The sequence below is a fragment of the Ambystoma mexicanum genome, chromosome 12 (assembly GCF_040938575.1).
Source record: "Ambystoma mexicanum isolate Mex_15411 chromosome 12, UKY_AmexF1_1, whole genome shotgun sequence".
Classification (NCBI taxonomy): domain Eukaryota; kingdom Metazoa; phylum Chordata; class Amphibia; order Caudata; family Ambystomatidae; genus Ambystoma; species Ambystoma mexicanum.
Window position 1 is genome coordinate 1,254,259,433 of NC_090936.1, and position 19,808 is coordinate 1,254,279,240.

Genomic DNA, 19,808 nt, shown 5'->3' on the forward strand with positions numbered 1-19,808 from the left:
GTGTATTCGAAGTCCTGATTGGTCATTTGACAGGGAAGCAAACGCATGCGCACAGTGTAGATAGCACTTCTCCAGCTGCAGCATGCGCCTGTACCTGCTGTTCCGTTGCTGGACTTGCGCATAGTAGAGACACTCCCTCCCCAGCTGCTATTGCGCATGCGCAGTATCCAGTTTTCGGCTTCTACGCATGCGCACAGTGTAGATAGCACTTCTCCAGCTGCAGCATGCGCCTGTACCTGCTGTTCCGTTGCTGGGCTTGCGCATAGTAGAGACACTCCCTCCCCAGCTGCTATTGCGCATGCGCAGTATCCAGTTTTCGGCTTCTACGCATGCGTACAGTGTAGATAGTACTTCTCCAGCTGCAGCATGCGCCTGTACCTGCTGTTCCGTTGCTGGGCTTGCGCAAAGTAGAGACACTCCCTCCCCAGCTGCTATTGCGCATGCGTATTATCCAGTTTCCCGCTTTTGCGCATGAGCACAGTGCAGACAGCGCTTCCCTCGTGTCTTGTCCTTTGCCTGCGGTGTCAGAGGCCCGGGTTCTCCTTCTCTGGGAATCGGAGGTAAGAGGTTTAATATCCCCCATTCTAGCGTTTATTCTTAGTTCTGGGCTAATATAACCCCTTCGTGTTCACCGAGGTTTATGATGGAGCGTGTCTGCCCCACATGCCTCTTACACATGTTCATACCACCAATTAATATTCCTTCAGTCGAGACCTTCCCCAAACAAACAATCAAAGATCTTGAAAAATGTAGCTTTAAAAACGCGGGTCATTAGAACATGAAACCACATGAGCTGGAACTGATAAAGAACTTGTACAGTGATGGAAATAGAGCATCCTTGCAAGTTTGTCTTCTCTAGGGAATGCTCTAACCCTGTCTAGCGACTCCCCTATGTCGGAGATAAATAAATTAAACAAGGCCGGGGCCAATGGACATCCCTGTTTCAGGCCTCTATCAGTGTGAATAGGGCTGGTCAGATACCTCAAGAGTTGGTAGATTCGTAAAGGGACCTGAGGGCGGCCAGTAAGTCAACCGGACAGTTCCAGACCTCCATTTTTGCCCACAGTAGTTGACGATCTACACTGTCAAAGGCCTTTCTCAGATCAACAAAGGCCAAGTATATTATTGTGCTGCTGTTAAAGGCCTTCCCTTCCAGAATGTTCAGCAAGAAAAGGTTCAGGTCAGTGTCCACTCCTTTGACAGAACCAGTTTGCCTGGGGTCCTTTCTCCCCACTGTCCTAGTCCAGGTCTGTAATTGCTTCAAAAATGAAGGTCAGCGGACAAAGTGATACTGGATACTAAAGATTATGATTAAGAATGCAGAAGACAATTGAGTGACGCAAGCATTTATGTGAAGCTAGATATGGATCCAACAGCCTCCATCAAAAGGAATCTAGATGAGTTACTAATTAAAGCAGAAGAATTAAGCTGGATCAACCATCATACAAGTTAATTCTTGACAAATAACCATCCACACATTCCACACTTCTATACTCTACCTAAAGTGCATAAAGACCCAAGCAAACCGCCAGGGAGACCTATTGTTGCCGGGATTAACAGCATACTCCAGCCACTATGCATATATATATAGACTATTTTTTTCAGCCCCTAGTACAAAAACATGTACATATATGAAGGATACCACGCACTTCCTGCAAAATGTAATGGAGTTGAATATAATGCCAACCATATCCTATTCACGATTGATGTAAGAGGTTTATATACTTCAATACCGCACGACCAAGGAAGAGAAGCTGTGGAGTGGTTATTGCTAAGGGAAGGGGACATCCCAGCGCAGAAAGAATGTATTCTTACGTTACTGCAATTCATAGGAGAGAATTCCTATTTTCACTACAGAGAACAGTTCTGCTTGCAAATAGCAGGTACCTCTATGGGTGCCACCATGGCACCGGCTTGCGCTAACTCATTTATGCATAGGTTTGAGAGAGACCATGTCCTAAATCGCCCCATATGACAACAACAAATAGGACTGTGGATCCGTTATATAGACAATATCTTTGGAATATGGACAAATACAGAAGAAAGTTTACAGGAATTCTTTCTTTACCTCAATACAATAGATCAGAAGATACAATTTACTTTTGGACAGTCAAACAGAACAATACACTTCCTAGATAACATTACAGCAACTGATATGGGATACAAGACCAACATCTATCGGAAGCCAACCCGACAGGAACAATCTTCTCCACAGGCTTAGCTTTCACCAGCTAAGCCTTATCAAAAAGATACGACGTCCATTCATCGCTGTTTTTTTTTCTTTGCAGCATTTTTTGCCGCAGATTGTTTACCGCAAAACAACCCATTGTTAATATGGGGGGTGGCTAGAAGGATATAAGGTTTCTGGGTGTTTCGGGGCTAGAATTCAAATCAGTGATAAGAGGGATTTGGGGGGGGGGTCACCCACCTAAAGGAAAAAAATAATTCGATGAGTTTTTGAAGCAAAAAAACTTGCGATGGAATGACATGGAACCATCAAAAATGTGCCCTATAGCCTACGGGTGAAAAGAATTGTTAGCAAACCTGCAGACTATAATGAAGAATTGATAAGAATGGGTGATACATTTCTGAACCGCGGATACTCCACAACAGAGGTAGAGTTGGCAGGGACACGGATGGCAACCCAGAAAAGAGAAGATCTACTGTAGATGAAAGAAAACCCTGATATAGAGCCACCATTGGTGTTTGTGTCAAAATACTCTAAACAAAGCCACCGAATAAAGAACATTATAAAGAAAAATTGGAGGACGGTAGTATGACACCAACGGGTTGAACATTTGTTCAAAGAGCTCCGTACCTTTGCTTACATAAGAAGTCAAAATCTCAGGGATAAGCTTGTTGAAACTACACAAGCAGTAGTAAGAAAAGACACAGAATGCACTGCGACATATCCTTGTTTGAACTGTAGCAACTGTGGGTACATACTGAAAGGTAATACCATCAATCATCCCCACACTGTGGAACGGATCAGACTGCGTAATTTTGCTACACATGATATACAGAGTATAATTTACGTGTTTAAATGCCTGTGTGGCTTACACTATGTGGGTCAGTCCAAAAGAACAGCAAAAGTGAGATGGAACGAACACAGATCCTGTATTCGAAACCATAATGTTAATTCAGCAGTGGTTCGACACTGGGATGAGAAGAAACATAACCTGGCACAGATCTGGTTTCTAATTCTAGAAGTGGCGTCGAGACGAGATCCCCATGAAAATACACAGAGAAGGTTGGACCAAAGAGAATCCTTCTGGATTGATAAACTCAGAACTTTGACACCAAAAGGCCTCAATGAGGAAATACATTGTGTTTGCTTTTTGAAACTGAATAACAATAAGAAGGTCATCATGATACATAGGAGGGCTGCTTGCAATATTTAAGTATATATATATATATATATATATATATATATATATATATATATATATAATTGATCAATAGCACTAAGGTAACATCTGCTCTTAGTCTGCGTGATAGAGAGTTACCTAGTCAAATAGGCATATGCAAAGATAAAGGTAAAGGTTCTTTAATACCAGTTGACTACATAACTTAGGAGGTGATATCCAAGCATTGTCCTCAATAGTAATATGCTTGCTACTTGAGACCGTACTTATGATTATTTTTTGGTTGGAACCAGATCCCACGGATATGTACTAACACGGGAGCGATCAAATAATGTTGGCAGTGCGGGTTGTACCCTGACACTTCAGGTATTCCATTATGAATATAGATATTTGATGAATATAAACACGGATTGCACCTCAACAACAATGTATGTACATGGTAGCGAACAAATAAGGTTGGCAGTGCGTTATTAACCCTTATACCTGAGGTTTTACATTATGAGTACAGAAATGTGGTTAACATTGACACGGATTGTACATTTTTAACATTCGTTACATCCACTCTGTAACGGAGCATGTGTAAGCAACAGTATTAATATGCCCCGCCTACTCGGCTGGTTATGCATAACATGGGAGGAGTAGTTAACAGATCTCCTGAGCAATGAACGCTAATATGGTGTGTAGCAGATCAATCTGTGACGGAATTTGAAATACAATTATGGCAATCTGAATTACAGTTAACATCGCGGGCAGCGCAACATAGATTTTACTAAATAGCAAACCAAAGCTAATGCATGATAGCCATGGAGACCGTTTGTCCCGCCCTCCCATTGCTATGGGAAGGTGGGGCGCGAGGCGTGAGCTCGGAAGCTGCTTGCAGCTGATGGGCGGCGCCGGGTTGGTCTCTATGGCAACATATAAAGCTTCTGAGGGCTGCGCGTTTACGCGGGTGTCCTCGGAGTGCGCTGTAACAGATATGTGCTGCTCAGGTAAGCAGAAAGATTGGGAACGATACAGATGGTTCACATACAGTAATTACACACACAGGAGAGACTCTGACAACAATGTTTATTTCAGGCAACCTCGCTCACCACGAGACGCAGATTACGGGAAGAACAATTGTATAGAACTCTAGTTGCAAGACTCAGACACAATGGGATGATTTAGGCTGCCCACAAGCAGAGAAACATACATGCAGAAGCTAGTTGTAGTTATGATGATGAGACCTAGGACTTTCGTCATTTTATTTTCATTGTTTGTTATTCCTTTGAACACGGGATACGTTTGAACACATTTCTGGTATGTACCTTTACATATGTTTTGTGCATGTTCTTGAAAATGTTTAATTGTTTTGGTGAATTTAATGAAAATATGTTAATTATATAGCCCGGATGATGGTGTTGTTCACCAAAATGCATTGGCTGAATTGTGTTACATATAGACCAGAGTCTTTCTTCTTGTCTCAAGATATGTGAATTAAACACTGTTTGAGACTTTTAAACGAAGGATTCTGTCCTTTTTTGATGGATTGAATATATTGGCACATTAAGTGTGAACATTCCTAAACAAAAAAGAAAATTAAGAAAACTAAAAAGTGGAATAAAAATTAAACTTTTTTGACGAAATACAAAGGAATAGAAAAACTCATATATTGAGCAATTTGAGAGCATCAGATGTAATTAGGTGGTTTCCACCTGTTTTTTTTCCTGTTCACTGTCTATTGTGGTCCTTGTGTCATGGGACCATATATGTCTGATAGCTCCTAGTACCTAATAGTATAAGAGAGAACGTGATACAGATGATACCTGCGAGGCTAAGAACCTTGGCGTCATCTTTGACTCCACGCTTTCCTTCTCGGCCCATATCTCTGATGTCTCTAAAAAGTCAAACTTCCGACTGCACCTTCTCAGAGGTATTCTGCCTTTCCTCTCCTTCCCCCAGAAGCTCATGGTATCCCAAGCTCTGGTTCTCTCTAGCTTGAACTATTGTAACAGCCTCTTTCTAAATCTACCTGCCTCTACTCTCCGCCCTCTGCAACTTATCCAGAACAGGACTGAGAGACTTGTCCTTGGCCTCAAGCCCTGGGATCGTATCTCTCCAGCTTTGAAATCTCTCCATTGGCTCCCAGTGGATGCAAGGATTAAATTCAAAACCCCCTGCATTGTCCACAAGGCTTTCTGGGGCCTGGGTCCAAAATACCTTCAGCTATCCCTCCGCAAATACCTCCCCTCTCGAGCTCTTTGCTCCTCTACCTCTAACTCCCTCAGGGTTAGTCATTTTTCAAAGAAACGAGCTGGGGGTAGATCTCTATCTTCAGCTGGGGCCTCCCTCTGGAACAGCCTCACTGCCACTCTAAAACTTGAGGAGAACCATCTCTGGTTCCGGAAGCACCTCAAACCTTCCTCTTTGCTTCTGCCTTCGCTCCCCTTCTCCCCTGCTGATCTGCTCTCTTGGCACTGTGCACCTGGCCACCCTCTGTCCCCTGGGCCCATGTACCTGCTCACCCTGCCACCTTCCTGCACTGCCTCCTGGCCACCCCTTGCACCGGGGACTGTATCTGTACCCATACAGCCCCCCCTCCATTTTTCTTCTTTTTCTGCACTTATTCAGACTTACCCAGTCTGCTGCCTTAAACACAGCACTTGCCACTTGCTGGCTGCACTACCACAGTTTTGCCTCCATTTTCTATTTATTTTTTATTTATTTGTGCTCCTCGGCTTCTGCACTTTCCATTCTCCCCTTCCATGCACTTTTTCCCTTTTCCCTTTCCCATGCACTTGTGCGTTCTCAATGTCACTGGGCCTAGTAAGATCGTTTTTATGTTGTGCTGTGTTCTCCCTTGTTCCCTTCCCTTGTCTAGTCGCGCCCTGAAACACTTGTGTACGAGCGCAATACAAATAAAATATCATATCATATCATACATGGAAAAATTTAACTTAACAACATATAAAAGTAGTGCCCACCTCTACCCTTCTTTCCATACTCCTGCCCCCCACCCCCACTTTGCCACATTTCAAGGGCCTGGAACCCCCTTTATTGCACCCATAGGTGGGTGCAGCTTATTTATCATTTACCAGTGTAACTACTTGATTCGCTTGTTATTATTGACAAATATTCCCAGCTACATATTTTCATCTACAACTTGGATGCGCTCTTTTCCAATTCTCCACCCAAACTAGCAAGAGCTTATCTTTTATTATGGAGCAACATATGTATTTATATGTATTTCCCATTTATTGTCAGCACTATAAGTAGACCCCGTATTCTGCAGCCACTGTAGGCGGATCTGGGTCTAGTCCATTAGAACTATATCTGCTGCATCACGTGTCAGGAAAGCGATCCCAGCTGTGGCGGAAACGCTGTGTAGCCTCCAGTCCGCCAGGTAAATATTAAATAACAGGGTGGCTAAGACACTCACCTGTTTTACCCCTGAGTCCATCTCAAGATTCCCAGTCCACATTCCATCTAAATTCAAATGCACCCGAGTACAATATAGCAGAAGGTCCCTTAATGGTTTGCTGCCATTTTAGCCCAAAGGCACTCTCGAATGCGGATCTAAAAACTCTGTAAGGGACACAGAGTGGGTTTTGTTCTCATAATCTGGTTCTCTGTCCTAAAAAGTTGAAAATTATAATGTTTGTTTATTTGGATAAACCCTTGTTAAATCCAATCGGACACTGGAGTAATACTTATTCTCTTTCCTCCTACTCATTTCATTTGGCAATTAAAATAGATGCAATAATATTTCTGGTAATGTCCAAAAGTGCTATCGGATGCTACATTGCAGGGTTCAGCTGCTCTCCGTTTTCTTGTATAGGGATTTGTAAACCCTCTTGCTTTCGGATGATAGTTTGCATTGTTCAGCTGCTCTTCCTTTTCTTGTATAGGGACTTGTATACTCTCTCGCTATCAGATGGTAGTTTACATGGTTCAGCCGCTCCACCTTTTCTTGTATAGGGACTTGTATACTCTCTTGCTATCAGATGGTTCATTGCAGGGTTCAGCCACTCTCCCTTTTCTTGTATATGCACTTGTATACTCTCTCACTATCAGATGGTAGTTTTCAGGCTTCAGCCGCTCTCCCTTTACTTTTATAGGGACTTGTATGCTCTCTCGATATCAGATTATAGTTTGCAGTGTTCAGCCGCTCTCCCTTTTCTTGTATGGGGACTTGTATACTCTCTCGTTGTCAGATGGTAGTTTGCATTGTTCAGCCGCTCTCCCTTTTCATGTATAGGAACTTGTATACTCTCCCGATATCAGATGATAGTTTGCATGGTTCAGCCGCTCTCCCTTTTCATGTATAGGGACTTGTATTCTCTCTCGATATCAGATGATAGTTTGCATGGTTCAGCCGCTCTCCCTTTTCATGTATAGGGACTTGTATTCTCTCTCGATATCAGATGATAGTGTGCATGGTTCAGCCGCTCTCCCTTTTCATGTATAGGGACTTGTATACTCTCTCGCTGTCAGATGGTAGTTTGCATTGTTCAGCTGCTCTCCCTTTTCTTGTATAGGGACTTGCATACTCTCTCGCTATCAGATGGTACATTGCATCCTCTGTTCTATTTTTACTTGCCTGATTTTTTAAATTTACTTTTATTTGGGAGGAATTGGCCCAGGATCTGCATTATTTTTAAAAATAGTCACTATATGAAGGGGAAAAGGAGCATCAGAGAGGGAGCAATGTGCCAGATGAGGAGTGATGGAAAGGAAAGCAGAGGGAGAGCATTGGGCCAGAAAGGGAAGTGGTGGGCAAGAGTGCAGAGAGGGAACGGTGGACCAGAGGTGGGGCGGTGGGCCTGAACATGGAGTGGTAGGCTAGAAGGGGATAAGTGGACGAGAAAGCACAGGGAGTGGTTTGCCAGAAATAGATTGAGAGCAAGGATGGGGGAAGAGGAATAGCAGAAATGATGCAGGATGCAGCAGGAGCAAAAACAAATGAAGGATTGTAGACTCCAGGAGGAACAGGCGCGTGCAGCGTGTCAGTTAGGAACATGGGAGTGTGCAGGGACTGGGGAGTGCAAACTGTGACTTGGCTGTGTGACCGATCACAGAGTGAGAGGTTTGGGAGTGTAACAGGGAATTGGTGAGTGTGAGGGTTGTTGATGAGTCAGGCGTGTGGTTCTTGCCAGATTGTCGAATGGAGAAGGAGTATAATTTCACTATTACAGCTAATAATGATCAAGTAATGTTAATAATATTAAAAATGCATGCACATTCAACCAGAAAGGTAGAGCAAAGCCAGCACTGTTTTGTCAAGCCTGGGGCATTATCATGCCACTGAGATTGCAGATACCCTAGCCAAGGCACCAAGCACCAAGATTTACACTAGCTCCCCGGTGACAGCCGCTAAACTATGGAACGCTCTGCCACATAACCTGAGAGCAGACCAACCCTTCTCACACTTCAGAAGGAACGTCATCAAACACATTAACTCCAACAACCTGTAGTCACCCCAATAGAACCTTAGGTATCCTTAGCCCATCTGGCTTGCACATATGTATTATTAGAAATCTATCAACAATTGTATATCATTTTATCACTGCTTGTAAACCAACTGTACCTTGTATATTAATCCTCTGTTATTTACTTGCATATACCTGCAAGTATGCAAAATGTACATGTATGTAACATTGTAAATGCTAGATTCCTGTAACATTGTAAGCTTCGCCTACTCTTTCTTGCTGCGCCCGGTTACTTCTGGGTCTGGCGTGCATTATAAATTAATAAACAAACAAACAAACAAACAATGAGAACCTGGACTTGCTCGCCATAACCGAAACCTGGCTTCACGAGGCAGCAGGACCCGCCCTCATGATAGCTGTACCAGATGGTTACCTGATACTCAGAGCTCATAGACCAAACACCAGAGGCGGTGGCCTAGCCATTATCCCAAAAACGAACCTACCTATCAGACTGACCACCTCTCCCTCATACCAATCTTGTGAAATACTCACAGCTAAACTCCCTCTATCCAATAACCGTATTCTCGCAATCCACCTAGTATACAGACCATCAGGACCATTAGTAACTTTCGAGGACGACCTTGCTTGCCCCCTATCCAATAACACCAAAGACCATTCACTAATCCTGCTGTTGGGAGACTTCAATCTTGGCTTTAATGACACTTATGACAAACATGCCCAATCAGTCGCTGCACTACTGAAGGATCATGGGCTAACACAAAAAGCCCTCACCCCTACCCACATCAAAGGAAGGACCCTAGATTGGGTCGCCGACCTGAACTGTAATATTACCATCACTAACATTACCCCGCAATCTTGGACTGTCCATTATCTAATAATCTTCTCTGCGACACTAGACCTCATCTGCCCTAAAACTATTGTTATGGCACCTCCAATGCCGACCAGAAGCAAAAAGGACATTACAGCAGAAAAACTACTCCCACACCTTCTTCCTGCCATCAACAACATATCCAGCAATACGGACCCCACTACACTAGTGGAGCTCTTTAACGGCGCCATGACAAAGGCCCTGGACACTATTGCACCTGTCAAAATCCGCAAAGGCAAACAGAAATCTCACCTTAATGGTTGGTTCACGCCCCAACTTAAAGAATTAAGACTGGAAAAAAGAAAGCTTCAATCAACCTGGCGCCACTCTCCCACTGATGAGAATAAAGCCAAGCTACGAAACCTCTCCAAACTGTACAAGAAATAAATAATCAACACTAAAAAGAATATATTCAACGACAGAATATCTAAGGCGAAGTCAGACACCAAGGAACTATTCTCCATCCTTCTGGAAATGAAATCACTGATACCTCAGGCTGATAATACGCCTAAGGATAAGTCCTGGTGTACCGACATTCAAAACGCTCTAGCTAATAAAATCACTTCCCTCCAACTTAAAATAGCTAAAAAGAAAGCTTCACTGCTCCTACCTAAGCAGCAACTCCCACCTGTCACACTGGACAGTACCACCTTAACCTTCAGCTTCAAGAAAACTTCTATCCCTGATACAGAAAAAATCATACTCTCGTTAAAACCTTCTAATCCTAGAGGAGACAACTGCCCGGCCCAAATTATAAAGGATGCAGCTAGAGACCTAGCCCCTTTCACCTCGAAGCTCATCAATGCCTCATTTAAAACAAATTCAGCGCCTAACAATCTCAAAGAATCCTGGGTTCTCCCACTGCTCAAAAAACAAACATTCGATCCTTCCATCCCGACCAACTATAGACCCATCACTAAAGTCCCCTCCTTACTTAAAATTATCGACAGAGTAGCATACCTACAAATACAGGACTATCTAGAAGTCAACCACCTATTGGGATCACGCCAGTCTGGTTTCTGCCCACTCCACGGCACGGAAACAGCCCTAATAGACCTCACGACCCACATTGACGAGTTGAAGGACAAAGGGAAATCAGCAATGCTACTCCTCCTTGACCTATCTGCAGCCTTTGACCTGGTGGACCACGCAGTCTTATGCAACCACCTTAGGTCGGCTGCCCATTTCTCAAGTGATGCCATAACTTGGGTTCAGTCCTTCCTAGCTAACCGTACAATGAGAGTCTTCTCCTTATCAGCAGCTGCTGACCCCATACAAGTCTCCTGTGGTGTACCCCAGGGATCATGTGTTTCTCCTACCATGTATACAATTTTTACTAAACCCTTGTTCGACAAGTTGGATAGACTGGGTGTCACCTACACTAATTACTCAGATGACACCCAGATCCACATTCCCCTTTCGGGCAACTTTCTGGAGGACTCGGCCTTAGTAAATAAAATGTACCTCCTCATTCAGGCATGGATGGCATCCCATGGCCTATGCCTGAATGACGACAAAACGGAGTTACTGATCCTAGGTTCAGAGACGGCCATTAAAAAACTCAAACCCAGCTATGCCTCCTTCAACATTGACAATAACGTCATCAAAGTGATGCCCGCAGTTAAAACACTAGGCATCTACCTGGACTCCGCACTTACCCTTAAGAAGCAAGTTAATTAATTAGCATCATCAACCGCTTATACGTGCAAACTAATCCGAGCCTGCAGACCAATTCTTTCTGAATCTAGTTGCATTACCATGGCCTATGCCCTCATAATATCTAGATAGGACTACTGCAATGCCATGTACACAGGAGCCAACAAGTATATGACTGACAAAATGCAAAGACTTCAAAACAATGCCCTTAGAGCTAAATATCCCAAATAGACAGCACATGTCTACATTTAGAAGAGACGTCCACTGGCTCAAGATCAATCACAGGATCCACCTTAAAATACTTTCTCTCACGTCCAAATGTCTGAAGAAAATAGCCCCACCTTATCTTGTTGAAAGAATAAACAAGAGACTCTCTGCCCGCCCCATGCGATCTGCCAACGTTCGCACCCTAGAGATCCCCAGGTTTAAACATACTACAGCAGGCAGATCCAGCTTCCCGGTTATAGCTGCGCAATCTTGGAACGCACTCCCACTAGAGCTCAGAACAGACAAACCTTATTCCAGATGTAGATGGAAAGTCCTTACCTGGATACGTTCCAATGACTCCTAACAGCTGCAATTGACTCCTTAGCCCAGACTACGACCGTATTTGCTACCTAATGCCTGTCGGGCTTCTCCGCTCTCAATGTATCTACTGCTATTGCACCAGTTGACTGTACTATGCAATCTCCACATGTGGCCACTAGTCCCTCGCTATCTATCTTACAGTAATTCTTTGTATTTCTCTGTATTTTCTTGTATGTACGTATTTACTCTGCAACTAGGCTTTAAGTATACTTGTAATGTTGCGCCCAGCTACCTGAGGGTTCGGTGCGCTTTATCAAACAAACAAACAAACAAACAAACAAGCATCTAGCACTCTTCCTATTAAATTGATACAAAAAGTGAAAATAATGACAACCTGCCTCTCTTGTACCCTCACACACTGCCTTTTTCTTGCAACCTGTCAATCTTACACTCCACTCAATAGAAAATGTGTTGCAAAAATGCCACAAATTGCTTTTTATGCTGCAAACTATTCAATTCCATGCTGCAATATCCTAGAAAGTCTGACTATTCAGCTGCTCTCCCTTTTAATGTATAGGGACTTGTATACTTTCTCTCTGTGATTCAGGGATTAAGACAGATCTTGTTATTGCTCAAAAGAGTAAAATGTGGGCCAAAAGTGGAGCTTGTTCTTTCAACACTGCATTTGCCAACCCGTTGGGTCCAGGCACTCGTGATGCCTTCATTTTCGTTATTACTTTGCAATGGGCAACAGGCCTTTTATGCCTCTTATGCCAAATAGATCTTGCCTTCGCAAGAAAAACTAATATGTATTACAGGTAAAATGTACTACATACAACCGCGGTCAGGAACGATCAAAAATCATTCAAAGAACATGACAAAATTGCTAAGTTGTGTGAGTGACACTTCATACATTGTTTCAGAGTACTTTAGAAATATTCTTCACTGATTGGACAGCCAAGATTGCTCTATAGGTGATTCGATACAATACCTAGCTCTATTGTCCTATCCTAACCCTCGTGACTGTTCTAATTTTTTATTTTCCTAAAATGCTAGGAAAATAAGTATGCATAATTCTTCCGTTTGCTCTGTGAACACCTAGACACAAAACACAGCAGAAGCTGAACAGTAAGAAACAATTCCTTAGATCACTGTGCGCTGGTTCTTTCAGGAAGGCTCTGTTTCAGAGGCTTCTCCATGGCTTGCTCTTTCATCCATGCAGATAAACATTTAAAGAAGAGTTCCTGTATTTGTCAAGTAATCTGACCTTTGCACTGCATAAATGATACGCAGGCAAAGAATAAAGCTGTCATATTTGCAAGATTTTAATGCGTAAAAAGATCTGGTACAGCACTTATCTGTAGGCCGGCATCTATTGCAGGAGACGGCAGTAGGGAGGCGCATCAGAAATATCCTGAATATCCACAATATCGTAACAGTGAGACCGAGATAGTTTTGGGGGACTGAAGTGGCTTGCTGGGTGAAGGCACAAATGCCGCCTGGAATGCCGTTTGATGGTGTTTGGGTCCACATCAGCCCCATTTCAAGTATATATTGACATCCTCCCCATCCGTTCCTCCATGTGCAGCCAGTAAGGACCAAAAAGCAGTATGGAACCTGTTCTGAAGCAACGTGGCCCACACAGTAAACCTGGAAGCATGTTACAGTTACCATAGCTCACTATAATTAGTGTGAGTGCTAGGGAGTAGCTATAGTGCTGGCACCTCTTGCCCACTGCATTGTTGCTCTCTGCTCCAACTTTCAGTGCAATGCGGATGACACTCAGCTCGTTTTCAGGCTGCCCTCTGCCACCTCTTCTCCTTCTCTCATGTGGGACTGTCTGCTATCCAGGAGTGGTGTGCCGCCAACGATCCCTGCCTGTCACGATCCTTGTCACACGCACACGCACACCTGTACTGGCCCGGAACCTTGCTGTCCCTATGGCACGCCCCCGCCCCCCATCCCTTTCTCCCTTCCCACTCCGGGACTCACGTGGACTCACTGGCAGCTCGCATGCACGGGCGCTCATTGTCCGTAACAGAGCTCCTGCCAGACTACGGCCATTTCTGCACTGGCAGCTATCTTGGAGCCTGGGATCGAGAAGGACTAACATCGGGCTTCCGCGTCGCAGGACTGTAAGGTCACGTGATGCGCTTGTCCACTCACGTGATCCAGTAGCGCACCACGTGACCAGAAGCGCGAGTATTTAAAAACAGGAAGCCCGGGTACTCGCTGCTTCACAGCTGTGCTTTGCATCCTCTTTGGTGTCACATATCTCTTTGGACTTCTGGCTACTCTTGGAATCGACCCTGCCTGTTCTACGGACTCCTCTTGGATCAACCCTCTGGCTTTGTTACCTTGGACGTGTTTTGGCTTTTGATCGCGGACTGTTATTTGGATTGCCTCCCGGATTCTCCATCTTGCATCTGGTTCCTTTTGGACTTCCTGTTTCATAGCTCCATAGCTGACTACCACGCTACCATCATCAGGTGGAAAGTGGACTACCACTCCCTCTGGAGTACAACGGTCCACGTGGGTCCCGGATCTCTCTCTTATGTTCATTACCTCCTCGTTGACCCCTATTGGTAAGACCTTTTGTATTGTTTCTGGCACTGTGGTTACTGTTAGTTGCTTGGTACTTAACCCGTGTTTTCTTGCAGCAGCTTGGGGTCCCAGAGGTTCGCGGTTCCGGATTTGAACATCTCCGCCTGTGGCCTCAACGGTTGCACAGAGAGTGACTTTGGGTTCTCTCTGTGCAGCATTTGGGGACGGAGGCCTCTTCTGCCTACATGACACTCAAGTCTCAACACTGCCTTAATGCCAGTAAGACTGATTCTCCTCATTGGCACACCTGCCCCCTCCTTTCCTGTCACTCTCTGGCCGGCTGCCCTTTGCCCTCTTCCTGCTCCCACCTATGAGGCTAAGAACCTCAGGGTCATCTTCGACTCCACACTCACCTGTTCTCCTCACATCTCTGATTCCCTAAAAAGTCAAACTACCAACTGCACCTCCTCAGAGGTATTCCTCCTTTCCTCTCCTTCCCCCAGAAGCTCACTGTCTCTAGATCTCTGGTTCTCTCTAGGCTGGACTACTGCAACACCCACTTTTTAAATCTGCCTGCTTCTACTCTCCGCCCTCTGCAACTCATCCAGAACAGGACTGCAAGACTTGTCCTTGGCCTCAAGCCCAGGGATCATATCTCTCCAGCACTGAAATCTCTGCATTGGCACCCAGTGGCTGCAAGGATTAAGTTCAAGACCCACTGCATTGTCCACAAGGTCTTCTGTGGCCTGGGTACTCAATACATCCAACTCTCTTTTCGTAAATACCTTCATACTCAAGCTCTTCTGCCCTCCACCTCCAACTCCCTCAGGGTCAGTTGCTTCTTCAAGCAACAAGTTGGTGGTAGAACTCTTTCTTTGGCTGGAGCCTCCCTCCGGAACAGCCTCCCTGCCTCTCTGAAACATGAGGAGAACCATCTCTGGTTCTGGAAGCACCTCAAGACCTTCCTCTTTGCTTCTGCCTTCTCTCCTCCTCTCCCATGTTGATTTTCTGTCTGATACTGCACTGCTCACCTGGCTACCCTCAGATTTTGGCCCAGGTCCCTGCCCACCCAGTTGCACACCCGCACTGCCTCCCGGCAACCCTTGCACTTGGGTCTGTATCTGTAACCCTACAGTCCCCCTACCTGCACTTTTGGACACCTGCTGTCTGCACTTACCCTTGCACCTGCCACCTGCTGGCCGCACTTCTTGTTATTGTTTTGATCCCATGTACAGCACTGCCCCCTCCCCTGCACTTGCTTGATCTCAATGTCACTTGACCTAGTAAGATCGTTGTCTCTGTCCTCCTTCTGTTCCCCCTTCCTTGCCTCGTTGCACATTGAAACACTTGTGTATAGGCGCGTTACAAATGCCATATCATATCACATTCACGTGCCTATGTGACCTCCCTTCCATACTCCCAGGGTGGTGTCTGTGGAGGCCGATTTCAGTTGCTGTAGCCCACTATCGTTAGTGCGATTGCTAAGGCGTAGTATAGTGCTGGCACATGCCTCTGTGACCCCCTATTACCGGCTCGCAGGGGGTGTCTGTGGAGGCATGTTTCAGTTGCTGTAGTCCACTATCGTTAGTGCGATTGCTAAGGCATAGTATAGTGCTGGCACATGTCTCTGTGACCCCCCATTACCGGCTCGTAGGGGGGGGTGTCTGTGGAGGCATGTTTCAGTTGCTGTAGCCCACTATCGTTAGTGCGATTGCTAAGGCGTAGTATAGTGCTGGCACATGTCTCTGTGACCTCCCATTACCGGCTCGTAGGGGGTGTCTGTGGAGGCATGTTTCAGTTGCTGTAGCCCACTATCGTTAGTGCGATTGCTGAGGCGTAGTATAGTGCTGGCACATGTCTCTGTGACCTCCCATTACCGGCTCGTAGGGGGTGTCTGTGGAGGCATGTTTCAGTTGCTGTAGCCCACTATCGTTAGTGCGATTGCTGAGGCGTAGTATAGTGCTGGCACATGTCTCTGTGACCCCCCATTACCGGCTCGTAGGTGGTGTCTGTGGAGGCATGTTTCAGTTGCTGTAGCCCACTATCGTTAGTGCGATTGCTGAGGCGTAGTATAGTGCTGGCACATGTCTCTGTGACCCCCCATTACCGGCTCGTAGGTGGTGTCTGTGGAGGCATGTTTCAGTTGCTGTAGCCCACTATCGTTAGTGCGATTGCTGAGGCGTAGTATAGTGCTGGCACATGTCTCTGTGACCCCCCCATTACCGGCTCGTAGGGGATGTCTGTGGAGGCATGTTTCAGTTGCTGTAGCCCACTATCGTTAGTGCGATTGCTAAGGCGTAGTATAGTGCTGGCATATGTCTCTGTGACCCCCCATTACCGGCTCGTAGGTGGTGTCTGTGGAGGCATGTTTCAGTTGCTGTAGCCCACTATCGTTAGTGCGATTGCTAAGGCGTAGTATAGTGCTGGCACATGTCTCTGTGACCCCCCATTACCGGCTCATAGGGGGTGTCTGTGGAGGCATGTTTCAGTTGCTGTAGCCCACTATCGTTAGTGCGATTGCTGAGGCGTAGTATAGTGCTGGCACATGTCTCTGTGACCCCCCATTACCGGCTCGTAGGGGGTGTCTGTGGAGGCATGTTTCAGTTGCTGTAGCCCACTATCGTTAGTGCGATTGCTGAGGCGTAGTATAGTGCTGGCACGTCTCTGTGACCCCCCATTACCGGCTCGTAGGGGGTGTCTGTGGAGGCATGTTTCAGTTGCTGTAGCCCACTATCGTTCGTGCGATTGCTGAGGCGTAGTATAGTGCTGGCACATGTCTCTGTGACCCCCCATTACCGGCTCGTAGGTGGTGTCTGTGGAGGCATGTTTCAGTTGCTGTAGCCCACTATCGTTAGTGCGATTGCTAAGGCGTAGTATAGTGCTGGCACATGTCTCTGTGACCCCCCATTACCGGCTCGTAGGGGGTGTCTGTGGAGGCATGTTTCAGTAGCTGTAGCCCACTATCGTTAGTGCGATTGCTAAGGCGTAGTATAGTGCTGGCACGTCTCTGTGACCCCCCATAACCGGCTCGTAGGGGGTGTCTGTGGAGGCATGTTTCAGTTGCTGTAGCCCACTATCGTAAGTGCGATTGCTAAGGCGTAGTATAGTGCTGGCACATGTCCCTGTGACCCCCCCATTACCGGCTCGTAGGGGGTGTCTGTGGAGGCATGTTTCAGTTGCTGTAGCCCACTATCGTTAGTGCGATTGCTAAGGCGTAGTATAGTGCTTGCACATGTCTGTGTGACCCCCCATTACCGGCTCGTAGGGGGTGTCTGTGGAGGCATGTTTCAGTTGCTGTAGCCCACTATCGTTAGTGCGATTGCTAAGGCGTAGTATAGTGCTGGCACATGTCTCTGTGACCCCCCATTACCGGCTCGTAGGTGGTGTCTGTGGAGGCATGTTTCAGTTGCTGTAGCCCACTATCGTTAGTGCGATTGCTAAGGCGTAGTATAGCGCTGGCACATGTCTCTGTGACCCCCCATTACCGGCTCGTAGGGGGTGTCTGTGGAGGCATGTTTCAGTTGCTGTACCCACTATCGTTAGTGCGATTGCTAAGGCGTAGTATAGCGCTGGCACATGTCTCTGTGACCCCCCATTACCGGCTCGTAGGTGGTGTCTGTGGAGGCATGTTTCAGTTGCTGTAGCCCACTAACGTTAGTGCGATTGCTAAGGCGTAGTATAGTGCTGGCACGTCTCTGTGACCCCCTATTACCGGCTCGTAGGGGGTGTCTGTGGAGGCATGTTTCAGTTGCTGTAGCCCACTATCGTTAGTGCGATTGCTAAGGCGTAGTATAGTGCTGGCACATGTCTCTGTGACCCCCCATTACCGGCTCGTAGGGGGTGTCTGTGGAGGCATGTTTCAGTTGCTGTAGCCCACTATCGTTAGTGCGATTGCTAAGGCGTAGTATAGTGCTGGCACATGTCTCTGTGACCCCCCATTACCGGCTCGTAGGTGGTGTCTGTGGAGGCATGTTTCAGTTGCTGTAGCCCACTATCGTTAGTGCGATTGCTAAGGCGTAGTATAGTGCTGGCACATGTCTCTGTGACCCCCCATTACCGGCTCGTAGGGGGTGTCTGTGGAGGCATGTTTCAGTTGCTGTAGCCCACTATCGTTAGTGCGATTGCTAAGGCGTAGTATAGTGCTGGCATATGTCTCTGTGACCCCCCCATTACCGGCTCGTAGGTGGTGTCTGTGGAGGCATGTTTCAGTTGCTGTAGCCCACTATCGTAAGTGCGATTGCTAAGGCGTAGTATAGTGCTGGCACATGTCTCTGTGACCCCCCATTACCGGCTCGTAGGTGGTGTCTGTGGAGGCATGTTTCAGTTGCTGTAGCCCACTATCGTAAGTGCGATTGCTAAGGCGTAGTATAGTGCTGGCACATGTCTCTGTGACCCCCCATTACCGGCTCGTAGGTGGTGTCTGTGGAGGCATGTTTCAGTTGCTGTAGCCCACTATCGTTAGTGCGATTGCTAAGGCGTAGTATAGTGTTGGCACATGTCTCTGTGACCCCCCATTACCGGCTCGTAGGGGGTGTCTGTGGAGGCATGTTTCAGTTGCTGTAGCCCACTATCGTTAGTGCGATTGCTAAGGCGTAGTATAGTGCTGGCACATGTCTCTGTGACCCCCCATTACCGGCTCGTAGGGGGTGTCTGTGGAGGCATGTTTCAGTTGCTGTAGCCCACTATCGTTAGTGCGATTGCTAAGGCGTAGTATAGTGCTGGCACATGTCTCCGTGACCCCCCATTACCGGCTCGTAGGTGGTGTCTGTGGAGGCATGTTTCAGTTGCTGTAGCCCACTATCGTAAGTGCGATTGCTAAGGCGTAGTATAGTGCTGGCACATGTCTCCGTGACCCCCCATTACCGGCTCGTAGGTGGCGTCTGTGGAGGCATGTTTCAGTTGCTGTAGCCCACTATCGTTAGTGCGATTGCTGAGGCGTAGTATAGTGCTGGCACATGTCTCTGTGACCCCCCATTACCGGCTCGTAGGGGGTGTCTGTGGAGGCATGTTTCAGTTGCTGTAGCCCACTATCGTTAGTGCGATTGCTAAGGCGTAGTATAGTGCTGGCACATGTCTCCGTGACCCCCCATTACCGGCTCGTAGGTGGTGTCTGTGGAGGCATGTTTCAGTTGCTGTAGCCCACTATCGTAAGTGCGATTGCTAAGGCGTAGTATAGTGCTGGCACATGTCTCTGTGACCCCCCATTACCGGCTCGTAGGGGGGGGTGTCTGTGGAGGAATGTTTCAGTTGCTGTAGCCCACTATCGTTAGTGCGATTGCTAAGGCGTAGTATAGTGCTGGCACATGTCTCTGTGACCCCCCATTACCGGCTCGTAGGTGGTGTCTGTGGAGGCATGTTTCAGTTGCTGTAGCCCACTATCGTTAGTGCGATTGCTAAGGCGTAGTATAGTGCTGGCAC

At 46.6% G+C, this 19,808-nt stretch overlaps 1 protein-coding gene across 2 annotated transcripts in view; it reads left to right on the plus strand.

The window, feature by feature from the left end:
• The first annotated feature begins 480 nt into the window (after window positions 1-480).
• LOC138514434 (zinc finger protein 271-like) overlaps window positions 481-19,808 on the plus strand; it is a 49,294-nt gene continuing 29,966 nt past the window's right edge. Inside the window, exon 1 of one of the 2 annotated variants that reach the window (XM_069629947.1) lies at window positions 481-560. The gene's annotated coding sequence lies outside the window, so the exon portion shown is untranslated. The remainder of the gene's footprint in view (window positions 561-19,808) is intronic. The other variant, XM_069629948.1, reaches the window with a different exon arrangement.